At 52.0% G+C, this 12,938-nt stretch overlaps 1 protein-coding gene across 1 annotated transcript in view; it reads left to right on the top strand.

The window, feature by feature from the left end:
* The first annotated feature begins 2,536 nt into the window (after positions 1-2,536).
* The window catches only part of DLGAP3 (DLG associated protein 3), a 62,864-nt gene continuing 52,462 nt past the window's right edge, over positions 2,537-12,938 (top strand). The window contains exon 1 of the mRNA XM_082686825.1: positions 2,537-3,104. The gene's annotated coding sequence lies outside the window, so the exon portion shown is untranslated. The remainder of the gene's footprint in view (positions 3,105-12,938) is intronic.

The following is a 12,938-nucleotide window of genomic DNA, read 5'->3' as shown; positions in this document are numbered from 1 at the left end:
CTCTCTCTCTGCCTGCCTCTCTGCCTACTTGTGATCTCTGTCAAATAAATAAATAAAATCTTAAAAAAAAAAAAAAAAGAAATGGTTGTTCTGATGGTCTCTTCAAGGAAAGCATGACTCTCTTGCACTTTGTCTCTTATCTCCAGCAGACTATCCCAGGCTTATACCTATAGTGGAGGCAAGACTTCAAGAGAAAGACTAGAAGTTTGCAAGCTCTAAAGCTTAGGCTTAGAACTGGCACACCATGACATCCTCTCCATTCAATTGGCCAAAGCAAGTCACAAGTCAGATTCAAGGTGTGGAAAAGTAGAGTCCATCTCTTGATGCAGGGAGTTCCAAGTCATATGGCAAGGGACATGGATTCAAGGAGAGGTGAACTGGTGTCATTTTTGTAACCAATGGATCACAGCCCCCAAGACCAAAGTTGGCTTCAGTGCTCTGCATACTTCTCTGATTCTGCCTTCACTTAGATTTTGGCTGGGGTGTTTTTTATTTTCTTGCCAGCTCATTGATGCATTTAAGAAGATTAAAACTTTTTTTTTTAATCTACCATTTTTTAACACTTAACATGTTTCTGGTGGGAAGATCAGCTAAGCACTTAGTCTGCCATACTGCTTGAATGACAGACAGTTTGATGAGTTCTTGTCTCTGCACCTGTGTGGTTCTCTCCCCTAATTCTCTCTCCCAACTTGGAAATCTCCAAGGCCTCCTTTATGCTTCTTTGCTTCTCTTCACTGAGGCAGAGCTGACTGTTGCCTCTAGACTCCAAGTATTTTGTGCCCATCTCTATTAAGACATGGGATCCCTAACACAGCAATCATAATTTGTGAAGTTCAGGGCCCGTTGTTAAGAAATTATTAAGAATCTCAAGAAAGTGACAGCACAGCATTAAACCAAGAGCGGAGCCTTTTTAAGTGTGGGGTTTTATGTGACTACATAGCTCACACTCCTACGAAGCTGGTTCTGAAAGTAATTATTGGTTACATCTCCATCTCCTTATACATTACTGGATGGCTGTGAAAGAACACTGCCCAGGATAAGCCTGTTTGATTAATCTTAATCAGTAAATGGTTGTTGAATTAACAAATGAGAACTACACCATGTTCTCAATTCTAAAACACGTCAACCCTTGCTTGGGTAACGGCTTTTAGAGGAGAAATAGAAAACCGTATTAAATGTCCCTATCCATTGTAAGATGTGTTCTAATTTCAGAATAGTTAGCAAAATGTACATCTTGGAACTCAGAAAACGTGGTGGTGCTTCTGGTGTCCTACCTGATGGCTGGTCTTACACTTCATGGGAAGCAAAATGGTTTTTTCAGTGCTAAAGTGGGTTCCTGGGACCAAGTTTCTACTTTATTTTCTGTCATATGTGTTCTTGCCTGGTCCCTGGGCTGGAAATGATCTGTAACCTTAGCTCATGATTGAAAAGCCTTGTTGGAACCAGTCTTGTGGGCAGCAAGATAGGTAACCGTTCTGCCAGCGCCCCCCACACCGACTTCTAGATTTCCTTGGGGGAAGGGCTTCCCAAACTCCTTTATGTCATTTATGTCATGTGGCATTTTTAAACATTTCTCTGGGGAGGGGGATAGGGCTTAGCTCCCAGCTTTAACTCCTTTGAGCCTGTGACTTCTACTTTCCTTGCCTCAGTTTCCTCCTTTAAACAAGGAAGAGATCCAGCAACCCCAAAGGGTTACAGGGAAAAGGGAGTTGTTGGGTGAATGTTGAATCATAACTACTTCAAAGGTCTGTTCCTGGAGAGAAGGACAGTTGGTCTCCCAAGGCTCCCAAGCCCTCAATTCACCATCCCAAAGCTTTCAAGACCAGAAAACGTGGAGGAGGAAAGAGGGCTTTAAGGATACAGTCCTCTCCACCCCAACTTTCAGCGCCTGAGGCAATGTTCCCTCACACCCACCCTGGAAAATCGGAATCCAGGACCAGCCCTTTCCCCTCCATTTTCAGCCCCTCCCCCTGCGGCTTCCCCAATGCGCCCCCCCCCCCCCAACCATTACAGCATCGCTTTGGGCGCCAAGACGGATTCCAGCCAGGAACTGCTGCAGTCAGCTTTCCTCCGCCTCTCCTGGCTCCTGCAGCCTGTGTCCTGGCTCTGCAGCCTCGGGCTGTGCTTCGGACAGTCCTCTTTCCCTTGCCCACCAACCCCGCCCCCGCCATGGCACAAACCCTGGCTCAGGGCCTAGAGGTGGGCGGGCACAGTGGGAACGGGTGGGGGCCCCAGCAAAGTCGGCAGGTATAGCGGGGTTCTCCCTCCACACTGGGAATGCCTGGGCTCTGCGGACTGTGGGTGGGGGACTCCTGTCTGTGGCTCTGAGGCCAGGCACAGCGACCCATTCTGGCGGGAGCTGGGGCAGAGAAAGGGGGCTCCTTGAACCCAGGCCAGGAGCCGAAGTCGGGTAGCTGACCGGGAAAACCCGAAGAGTCTCCTAAGGGGATGTGTATAGGGCGCTGTGTGTGACATTCAGGGTGTGACTGTGCCTCGGTGGGCGCGAGCCCGTGCCTGTGAGGCTGTGCGACTGTCTCCCCAACCGCCCGCCGCTGGGCTTGGGTCCCTGTGCCCAGGTCCGGCTGTGCGTGGTCGTGACACCGTGCGCCTGTTCCTGAGTCCGGCGGACGCGGACTTGGTGGTCCCCGGGGAGGGGAGCTGGTTGGCACCCCGGAGCTGGGCCTCCCCAGCGCTATCGCTCAGCCCGGCGGGCGCTCCTCGGAGACCCCGGCGGCCGTCGGCCGGCTGCGACCTCGGCCCTACTGGGTCCGGTGCGGGGGCAGGGAGCTCGGTCCCCCTCCCTCTCCCGGGCTCCGAGCTCGGCAGCCCTGCGCGGGGGCGGGGGCGGGGGCGGAGCGCGCGGGCGGGATCCCCCCGCCTCCCCTTCCTGGTCCCCGGGAAATCCAGCCTCCGTGGCTTGGCCGCCTCCCGCTCCCGCGCCCGCTGCCGCTCGGCGCTCGCTCGGGGCTCCGCAGCCGGCGCGGCCCCTCCGCTGGGGGCTCCGCAGTGCCGGGCCCCGTCCCTGGCCGCCCACCCGCCGCCGCAGCGCCCCCGGCCCGGGCCGCCGGCACCATGTAACCCGGCCGGAGCCCGAGCCGGGCCAGGTAAGCCGCGGGGAGGGGTGGGGACGGGGCCGCGCTCGCGGCGCCCTCTGCAGCGCCCCCCAGCCTCGGCCTGGATGCGGCCCCGGCGCCGCCCACGCCCCGGGCTCCCGCGGCCTCGGCTCCGGGCCCCGGGAGGGTGGGGGTGGCTGGGCCTCCTCCGCCGCCCCCGCCCCCGCCCCGGCCTGGCGGCCCCCGGCCTGACCCCGAGCACCCGCGGGAGGACCACGCGGAGCACGGACCGGCTCTCCCGGGTAGAGCCGCGGGGGCCGGCCAGCCCCGGCCCAGTTTTGGCCGGGGCTGGAGGCTCGGTTTTGGGAGGAGTAGCCAGCCGGTTTGTGGGGGGAAGTGATAGTGCTGGGGAGATCCGGAGAGAAGTTTCCTTTGCAGGTGTGTGAGTGTGAGTGCGTGTCACTGTGCCTGTGATGAGTGTGTGAGTGTGTCACCGTGTGGGTCTCTGGGTGATTGTGTATGCTAGTGAGTGTATGCAGTGTGTGCGTGTGTCATTGTGGGTGGGTGTGCGTGTCAGTGGGTGTATGCAGTGTGAGTATGGAGTGTGTTACTGTGAATGTATCTGTAGACATGTGTGTGAATTAGTGTGTGTGTTGTCACCGTATGTGCCTGTGTATGTCTCTGTGAGTGTGTGTGTGTGAATAGGATGTGTGTGGGTCAGTGTGACTGTGAGTGGGTCCAGGTATCTGTGGCCTCTGTGTGTGTGTGTGTGTTGGCTGTGTGAGAATGTATCTGAGCAGGGTTCACTCTGAATCACTGACACCTAGGCTTTGTCCCTCCTTCCCCCCAGGGGATTCCTGGTGGTGGTCCTGGAGTCAAGGGACGGGGAGATCAGACTTTCTGAAGTCAGATCATCCCTCCTCCCCGGGGACTCCTCACCCCCAACTCAGGCAAAATCTGCATTGATCTCCCCCCCGCCTTGATCCTCACCTTCACCTACCTCCAGGGGTACCCTCTGTGATGCTATTCCTCTGTGCTTCCTGCCTGCTGGGGCCCCTGGTGGTCGTAGGGCCAGGGGTGAGCTGGAGTGTGTGTGCTGCTTCTTGGGGCCTAGGAACTTGTGTCATCCCAGTAATGTTCACCAAGGGCCCTTTAGTGCCAGTAGCTGAGGAGGCCAGGTGCAAGCTTCTGTCCTGCTGTTAGTCATCAGAGCAGGTGGCTGTCTCCCAGACTTCCAAGTCCTAAATTTCCAAGTTCTGGGTCATTTGTTCAGTCCCTGGGCTCCAGGTGGGTCTGGGCTAAAGCTCTTTGAAGTAATAATAGTAAGAAGACAATGCCCTTGTATCAGTCCATGGCTTTTGAAAAATACTCCACTCTCACCTCCTTCTTATCGCCCCAGTAGCCTCGGAAGCAAGCAGGACAGGGTAAGGCATATGAAATTGCCAGTATTCAACTGTTTTTCTTTTTTACCTACCAAAACAGCAATTTCATGTAGTTCAACTTAATATAACGCCAATTTACAGATGAGGATGTTGAGGCTCAAGAGGGAAGTTGTGTTTCTCATGATTTCACCCTCGCTCATCAGTAAGACAGAAAGACTCCAACCCAGGTCTTTGGGTGATTCAGAGTTGGGCTGAGCCAAGGTGAAAGAGTGGTGTGTTCTCTCTGACCCTAGGGGCACTGATTTCCCACTTCCACCCAGCTTTTCCTGAGTGCTGGGGCTACTTCTGCACCCAGCTGCCAAGGCCTAAAAGGGAGAGAGGGGGAGAAGAGAGGAGGGAGGGAAGGGAGAGAGGCTTCGTGAGTTGGCAGTGAATCAGGGTCTAAAAAGGGAGCTGGGAGGGCTAGGGTGGCAGGTGTTTCTAAAAGGAACATGAACATAGGATGAACAGCGTCAGATTAAAAACCCTGCAACCCCACCCCCACTGCCCCACTGATCTAGCAGGCAGTGCCCACTGCATTTTATGCCAGGGGGCTCACGTCCAAGGAGTGAGCTTGTATATAGGAGAGGAATCTTATAATTGACTTGGCCTAATCCTTTCATTATAAAGTGAGGACACTGAAGCCCAGAGAAGGGAGGGGACTTGCCCAAGGTCACACAGCAAACTTGTGTGCTCCTGGCTAGTCTTAGCCCAGGAACTTTCCAACCCTCCATGTTACTTTCCATTCCTGGAACTCCCACCCCGCACCCCCGCCTCCATCCATGCCCATCAGAGCTGAGAAGAGGGGATTTGAGGAGAAGAATCAAAGACTCAATAAGCCTAAGGCTCTAAATCTTCTAACCTGGGACCCTTTTTAAAGAGAGAGCTAGATGTTATTAGGGATGGGGATTCATAACCATACCCACCACTGACTAAGCCATGGGTTTGTCTTGATTTCTGCCAGTGAGGGGTTGGAGCTGCTAAAGGCCAGACTCCCAGACTTTCTTCTGGGCAGTGCCTGCTTTCAGCTGCTGCCTGGCATCTCACATCATCTTTCTCCAGCTTTTGTTGGGGCTTGAGCTGGCTGAGCTCCATTTTCCTTCATCCCACCCAGTTTCTGATGCATTTTGCCTCTAGTTGGACCGACAATTCCTTATTTCATGGGTTCCCATTGGGTGGAGAAACTTCTGGGGCTTTTCTGGGTTTGGAAGGGTCTGTAATTGCCCTTAAACCCTTTCTAATCAAACTTCCAGGAGTCTAGGGTAAATGATGAGATAATTGTCCCCATTTTACAGATGGGAACACTGAAATTCAGAGAGGGGTCTTCTATCGGGTTGTTTTTTTTTCCTCTTAATTCACTAAGATCAGTAGAAGTTCTTGGAGGGAGGGGATGAAGGAGGAAAACGACAACAGAACCTTTTGTCTAGAGGGGCTTCTATAGACTCTTTCTAGTGTATTATACATCTCCACAGTCAGGAAACCTTTCCCTAGTCTGATTTTATTCCCACTTGGTGGATTCAACGTGTTATCTCAGTGGGAGTTGGAAGAACAGCTGTGTACCCTCCACTATACAAGCATTATGTCTTGATTCCTTCTTTACCCACCTGCCCCCCCCCCCCCCAGTCTGAAGACTGCTGGCTCAGCGGGCCTCCTGCTGTCTGGGGAGTCTGGGTTTGAGCTGGGGTGAGGCAGTGGCACCATCGTTATGGTAACGAGCTGCCAGCTCATTGTTGCTAATAACTTGTCAAGTCCCTGGGCTCAGATGCAGCATGCCCTCCCACCAGCCCTTCTCCCCATGTCACAGAAAGAAAAAGTGAGGCTGTGAGGGAGGGGCCGACAAATAAGGGTGTGTGTGGGGGCAGTGGAAGGCCTTGTCCTTGGGTTACAGCTTGAGAGCGAGGGGTAGGTCCCTTAGGGGCTGATTTGCACATTTGATTACATAAGTTTGTGTATGATTGCAGGGGCTGTTATGGTGAATACATCCAGAACATACTTGTATAGACCTGTACATGCTAGCTGACATGTTCATGTGCTTTTACACAGCAACCCACATGTAAACATACTTCCAAGCATCAGAACATGCTTGTGCATGAATACTGCCTCTACCATCTGCACATAAGGCACCCAAGCAATCTGGGTTTGTGGGGGTGTCCAGGTATGTGGGTGGGGATCTGATCTTTTTCTGAGGCAGCTTCAAAGTGTCTTGTTAACAAAGGGACAGAATGGTACCAGGGTTCCTTCTTCCTTCCAGTCAAGAGCTCAGAATGGGAGTGGGCTGGGAATGATGTGAGGGGCTCAAGCATCTAGCTCCTGAAGGCCCCTGCCTCTGTGTCCTTTGAGCTCAGGTATCCCCTGCTCTCCCTCCCGCCCCCCACTCTCTGTTCTTTCTCATCCTCTCCTCTTTCTATGTGTAAATATTAAAGAGCTGAGCCTGCAGGGCTGATGTAGACATGGGGAGAGAATGAAATTAAAAAGGATTCCCTTGCCCCCATCCCGACACCCCCACCCTCCAGTCCCCCGCTCCTGCCTCCTCCCCTTTCCCTTCTCCCCTCCCCTCAATCAGTGCTTCCACATGTCTCTCCTCCCCCCAGTCCAGATGGGAGCTGGCTCCTTCAGAAAGGGGGCTCAGATCAGGGTGTGGGGAGCTACCTCTCTCTGCCTCCCCCCACCACATCTGCCTCCAGGGCTGGGAGCCCCCACGTGAGTATTTCTCTTATCTTTGGGGTGCTGGTTAAGAAGGAAAAGTGGTTTTTAGGACCAGCTGTGAGTGGCGTTGAGAGGCTCTGGGCTTAAAGGAGGTGGGTGGGGTCCTCTCTCTAGGCTCCCTCAGGGAAGCCTCGTGTCTGGGTTTCTTTTCTCTCTTTGGACACAGGCAAGGGAGCAACACCAGGTGCTCCGGTGGATGGGCGCGAATGTGGGACGGGCAGGGGAGAGGGGCTTCTGTTCTGAAGAGCACCGGTGTGTGGTTGGGTAAATCTGGCATCCTGGGTTTCTGGCAGTGCCGCCAGGGCAGTGGCGACAGGAGTGGCGCTGGGAGCTGTCCCGAGTGCTGAACGGGACACTGCAGGGATTTGCTCCTTCCGAACTGTCTTGGGTCTTGAATGGAGCTGCATTGGGACCCGATGATGGAAATGTGATTAGGCAGTGCTGAGGGCTCACTAGAAAAAATTCTCCCAGATGACCCATTTTCCAAGGACGGAGTCCCTGGATGGAAAGATAGATTTTGGGATCCTCCTTCTGGCTTTAGGCCTCACAGTTAGTTATTAGTGGTATTTGAAAACAAACAAACAAACAAACAAACAAAACTCTTTTCCTGTTTCAGTCCCCCCCCCTTCCCCCAATCAGCTTTCTGTTAGTGTGGGGGTAGGAATGTGGCTGTAAGCTCTCTTCTCCTGGATAGTTTTTAGTGCAACAAGCTTAGGAGTACGGCCACCAGCTTTTCTCCTACTGGGTCCCACAAGTTCAGGCTCAAGGCAGTTCTGGATTAGGAGAGTTTAGGTTTTGCTATTTAGGCCTCGGGTAGATAGGGCTCAGGAGTTCAGGACAATTTGATTGACTTTGTGGCACCCCTCTGCCCTCTGCCCAGCATACTTTGGAGTTGAGGACAAGGGACAGTGAAATATTCTGCAAGCCTGTCTCATTCTCTGCCCACCCAAGCCACAGCTCAGAGCAGCATTTGGGAGAGACTTTTGTTGGGGAGGAAGATTTTCAAGCAAAGGATTCAAGGAGTGGGTGGGGTTGTTCAATGCCATGGAGCAGAGAAGGAGGAGGCTAGTGGAGACAGGGCAATGGGAAAAGAGGAAGATCTGGGGAAGAAAAAAAAAAACCTTGCAAATTAGGGGATGGGGTCTAGGTTTCAATCTTCAACTTCTTTGGAAATCTTTTCCTCACTAACCTAATATCATCTTAATTTTCTGGATTCTTGTGCTTTGTCTTTGTAACTCTGAAAGGAATAGAGCAAGGAGTTATTTCTCTCAGGCCCTTCCCTTGTCATCTCAGGGGGATGAGAGCCAAATGTCAGGATATGCAGATGAGACTGTGGGGAACAACAGGCAGGAAGGGTTGATGGCAGCTTCACCTCCCATCCCAAGAGCACAATCAAATATTCAAATGGGTTCCTTCTTGAGTGTAGAGCAGAGAGGATTTCCAGATGATGCTGGGCAAAAATTGGGTGTGGCAGGGAGTTCAAGGAAAGGGGGAAGTATCTGGGGACCCCAAACCAAGCCACTTCATTCTTTCCCAGATGTTTCCTTCTAGTTAATAAGGAGCCCATCACCCATCTTGTTTTTGATGTAACTCATGAAGACGATTCTTCTCTCCTCTAGCTGCTGGGGAGGAGCTGAGTTTTCCTATGCTGTGGGTGCTGGGAGGTGGTGGGTGTGGGTGTGGGTGCCTGTTTGGGGAGGGGAGGTGTTTGTGCTCCACTAAGCTCCTTTGGTTATATAACAGCTTTGATAAGACTTTACTTTGGAGCTGCTACTGCCTGAAGCAGTCACCCCTCCACCCCCACATGGAATACTGGATGTCCACCCCCCTGTCCCTGGCCCCTTGGAGAGTCCTGCTCTTCATGATCCAATGTTCCAGCCGCCACTTTCCTGCTGGGAGTTGCCTTCAGTTCCCCTCTCTGCTCCCTGCCCAGCTTCTGTCTTTTAAACCTTGCTTCTTTTGTTATCTTGAGCCAAGGTCATCACCTTTACATTTTTAAGCCTTATGGTCTGGCCTCTCTTTGACAGGGTCTTTGGACTGGGATAGAAGGGGTACACTGGACCTCATGAAGTTGTCCTCTAGGGAAGAAGAGAGGCATCCCAGGAGGTTTTAGGGCCCAGAGATAATTTTCTGACTGTTCCCTCCTGTGCCCCAGTAACTGTTTTGGAGCCTGGGAGCAGTGGACTATACCCAGAGGTACTGGGAGGAAAAACTCTGGTCTTGATATTTTCTTTTGATTTCTCCTTGTTGGATTAAAGACTTGCAAATATTTGTGGGGGGTGGGGGTGGGGGTTGCCTCTTGGGTGGAGAAGAAGTGCACTTATTCCAAGGTGCACCTGTTTCGTTGCTGCAGATGCCCCAGGTTGTCTGAGGAAATATTGGTTACTACAGGCGTGGGACAAGGGGATAACAGCCCATTTTTAGAATGACTTTTTTTTTTTTTTCCCTGAGAGTGGGTGGGAATGGGGTGTGTCCAGGAGTGGGGCATATCCTATTGATAGTAGGAACAACTTTCCAAATGGAGAAGTGGGAGCCTGGCAAGAAAAAGAGAAAGTGCAAACTTGCGATGCCGCTTGGAAAGAATATGGACTCCTGGCTTTGTGCGCAGGATAGGAACCAGGGGAGGAGCTGGATAGCTCTGCTATTCTGGTGCAGATGCATGTGTATTGCTGCCCATGAGTGGGTCCGTGACTGTGCATATGTACACACATATGCATGAGTAAGCTGTGTGAATGTGTTCAGACACATTTATGATTTTGTGTAGAAGGTGGTCATGTGTATACATATAACTTTATGTGTGCGTCCATGTATTTATGGGACTTTGGAGGCAATGGCTTAATTAAACCTGTGTGTGTGTGTGTGTGTGTGTGTGCGCGCGCGCATGTGTGTGTTGGGGTGCTCACCCAACAATGCATATAGGTGAGTGTTTACATGTGATCATATCTGTGGGGACACATATGTGCACCCATGAATTAATAGCATGTGAATATATCTCCATAAGCTAGGTCATGTGAATTAATGTGGCAGAGAGAAAGAATGAGAGAGAGAGAGTGAGCGATTTGGGCTGAATATTGGAGCTGTCCAAAAGCTGTTTTCCCACACACTTGAATTTGATCCACTCTGATGCCTGTGGCTCTTCTCCAGAAAGCAGTCTCCTGAGGTGTCTCAAATTCTCATGTCACAGGGACCCAGCGGTTCCTCACTGCCATCCATGTGATGGGGATTTGTTGAGGAGAAACCCATCCAGGCCTTGAGGACAGTGCAGTGAGGGAACCCAACCCAAGGCTGATCAGATGCCATGGTACTGAGGAGCGTATGTGGGGAGAGGGTCTGGGAACTTAAACGTTAACATGATGACAAACACTTTAAGAATCAAGCAGAACAAGGGGGAGCTTCATGGGTGAAGGGAGCAGGAATATTAGAGAGGCCTAAATGTGCGTATGAGTCTCACACCTGGCAGGGCATGTGTTGATACATATGTACAATGAATGGTATTTGTCTAGGCTTTAATATGTTTATCTTGACATGAATGCACTTTCTAACATGTACACGCATGAACGAATCCATAGGAATGTATATATCAACAGAGGGCTTGTCTACAGGTCATGCAGGCTAACAAACATATACATATGAAGGGAGTGTGCTGAAATACGTAGGTATATGCTAATGTTGGCCTGATGGCAACTGGTGAGCGCACACCTGTGACCTCACTCACCCACTCACATGTTAACAGTCTGCAAATTGTCCCTTTTCTACCACCTGTACCTCACCCAATGCCTCCATTCATTCAGCCAGTGTTTATTTTATGCCTGTGATCTGCTACATTGTGTGCTGGCCACTGGGGATGGTCCTCGACCTCAGGTAACTTATAATCTAGAGAGGGTAAAAGACCTACAACCAATTAAGAGAGTGTTAAGGAAAGTAGGAGGACATAAGTGTTCACTGGGGGGTGCCGGGGACCTATAGAGAGGTTGGTCAGTTCTGGAGCCTGGAAAGGAGGGGTTTGGAAAAGGATCCATGGGAAAGGAGGCCTTTGAGCCACAGCTTGAATTTGGAACAGGAGTCCCCCGGGTGGACAACTGCAGGAAAAGGTGTTTCAGTGACAGGAAATGGCCCAACTGGTCTCCCTACTCCCACCGTTGTCGGCCCCTCCTCCACAGATTCTCCCCTGCAAAAGCAGCCTGAGTACGATGAAGTCATGCCTTTCCAATGGCTTTTCATCTCAGAGGGAAATCCAGAATGTTTAGTGGGGCGTGAGGAACAGAAGTACTGTGTGTGAAGTAGCCTCCAGTGACCTCCCTGATCTCAGGTGCAGCCCCTACAAGGGCTTCCTTTTGGTTCCAGAAAGATGGTAAGCACAGTCCCCCCCCCCCCAAGGCCATTGTACTCATTTTTGCCTCAGCTTGAAATGTTCTTCCCCCAGGTAGCCATATGATTTGCTCTCTCACTTTATTCATCTTTGCTCAAAAGTCACTTTTTTTTTTTTTTTTTTTTTGGAGAGGCCTCACCCATGGTCTTAGATATCCCCTTGTCTTTCTGTCCCCTCACCCCACTCCATTACTAAATATATTTGAGTCGAGCCCAAGGCTGATCAGATGCTGTGGTGCTCAGGGATGTATGTAAGGAATATACGTCCTCTACAGTCTAATACATGTTCTGTACTAGAAAATGAACTTCTTCAGAATGGGGCTTTGTCCGTCGTGTTCACTGCTCTACTCCTGTGTCCAGAGGAGTGCGTGGCTCCGCTCATACTCAATACGTATTTGTCGAATCAACACTTTTTAGGGAGATGAGGCTAGCAGCCCACGAGGAGAACAGGTGGGTTTGGACCAAGATGCGGGGCAGGGAGACCAGTGAGGAACCCTCTGACATAGCTTTGGTGAGAACTCGGGAGGAGGGCCGCTTTGATGTCAAACACTGGAGGTGGAGAAAAGGAGATGGAACGTGAGCGCTCTCACACACACGTGTGCACACGTATGATTTTTAGCCAGATCTGTTGTCTTAGCTGGAGAAGGCTAAGGAAGAAAGTAAAAATGTCTTTATGTGTGTGCAGTGTGTATGTCAGGAACACCCCAGGGCAAGCTGGACAGCCTCCAGCTAACCTTGGCTGACCACTCTCCCATCCTTTTGGATCTTGGCACCACCACCACACCTATGCCCACCCCTACCAGCCAGGCGGCAGAGGGCTGCCGTGTAGGGGTCCCTCTGGTTCCATTTGGTCAGTGATACAGGGCTCCTGCCTTAGGGAACAACGTCCTGAACAGTGGGAGGGGTCTTAGGAAGACTTAGGTACACTGGGACAGAGGCATGCGGACCCCCAGAGGAGTGCTCAGAGCCCTTGAGCTCAGGCGTGGTCCACACTTTCTGAGGCGGGATGTGGAGGGAGGAAGGGCAGCCTGTTCAGACAGCATTTTCCCTCCTCTCTTCCTCTCCCTGCTCCATTAGGGGCCCTCACTCCTGGTGGGGTGGGTGCCTTGGCCAAGTATGGGCTCAGGAGTGAGTGCCCCCCCGCCCCGGCTGTGATGTGAATTCAGGTGTGTGGGGGTACCCGCGGAAAAGGGAGACGATTTCCAGAGCACAGGCCAGGGGTTTGGGGGTAGGGGAGGAATATCTCTTAGAGTCTCAACTTTGGCCGTTATCCTCTCTCCCAAGAGACATGGGGACTCGCGCTCGCGTAGCACAGTGAGGGACTGAGGTTAGACCTCAGGCGGGGCCAATAGGCGGCTAGCGGGAAGGGACAGAGACTTGAGGCGCGGGG

The sequence above is a fragment of the Mustela nivalis genome (genome assembly GCF_964662115.1).
Source record: "Mustela nivalis genome assembly, chromosome: 10".
Classification (NCBI taxonomy): domain Eukaryota; kingdom Metazoa; phylum Chordata; class Mammalia; order Carnivora; family Mustelidae; genus Mustela; species Mustela nivalis.
Note: the sequence above shows the minus strand (reverse complement) of the source record. Positions and strands in the feature narration are given on the sequence as shown.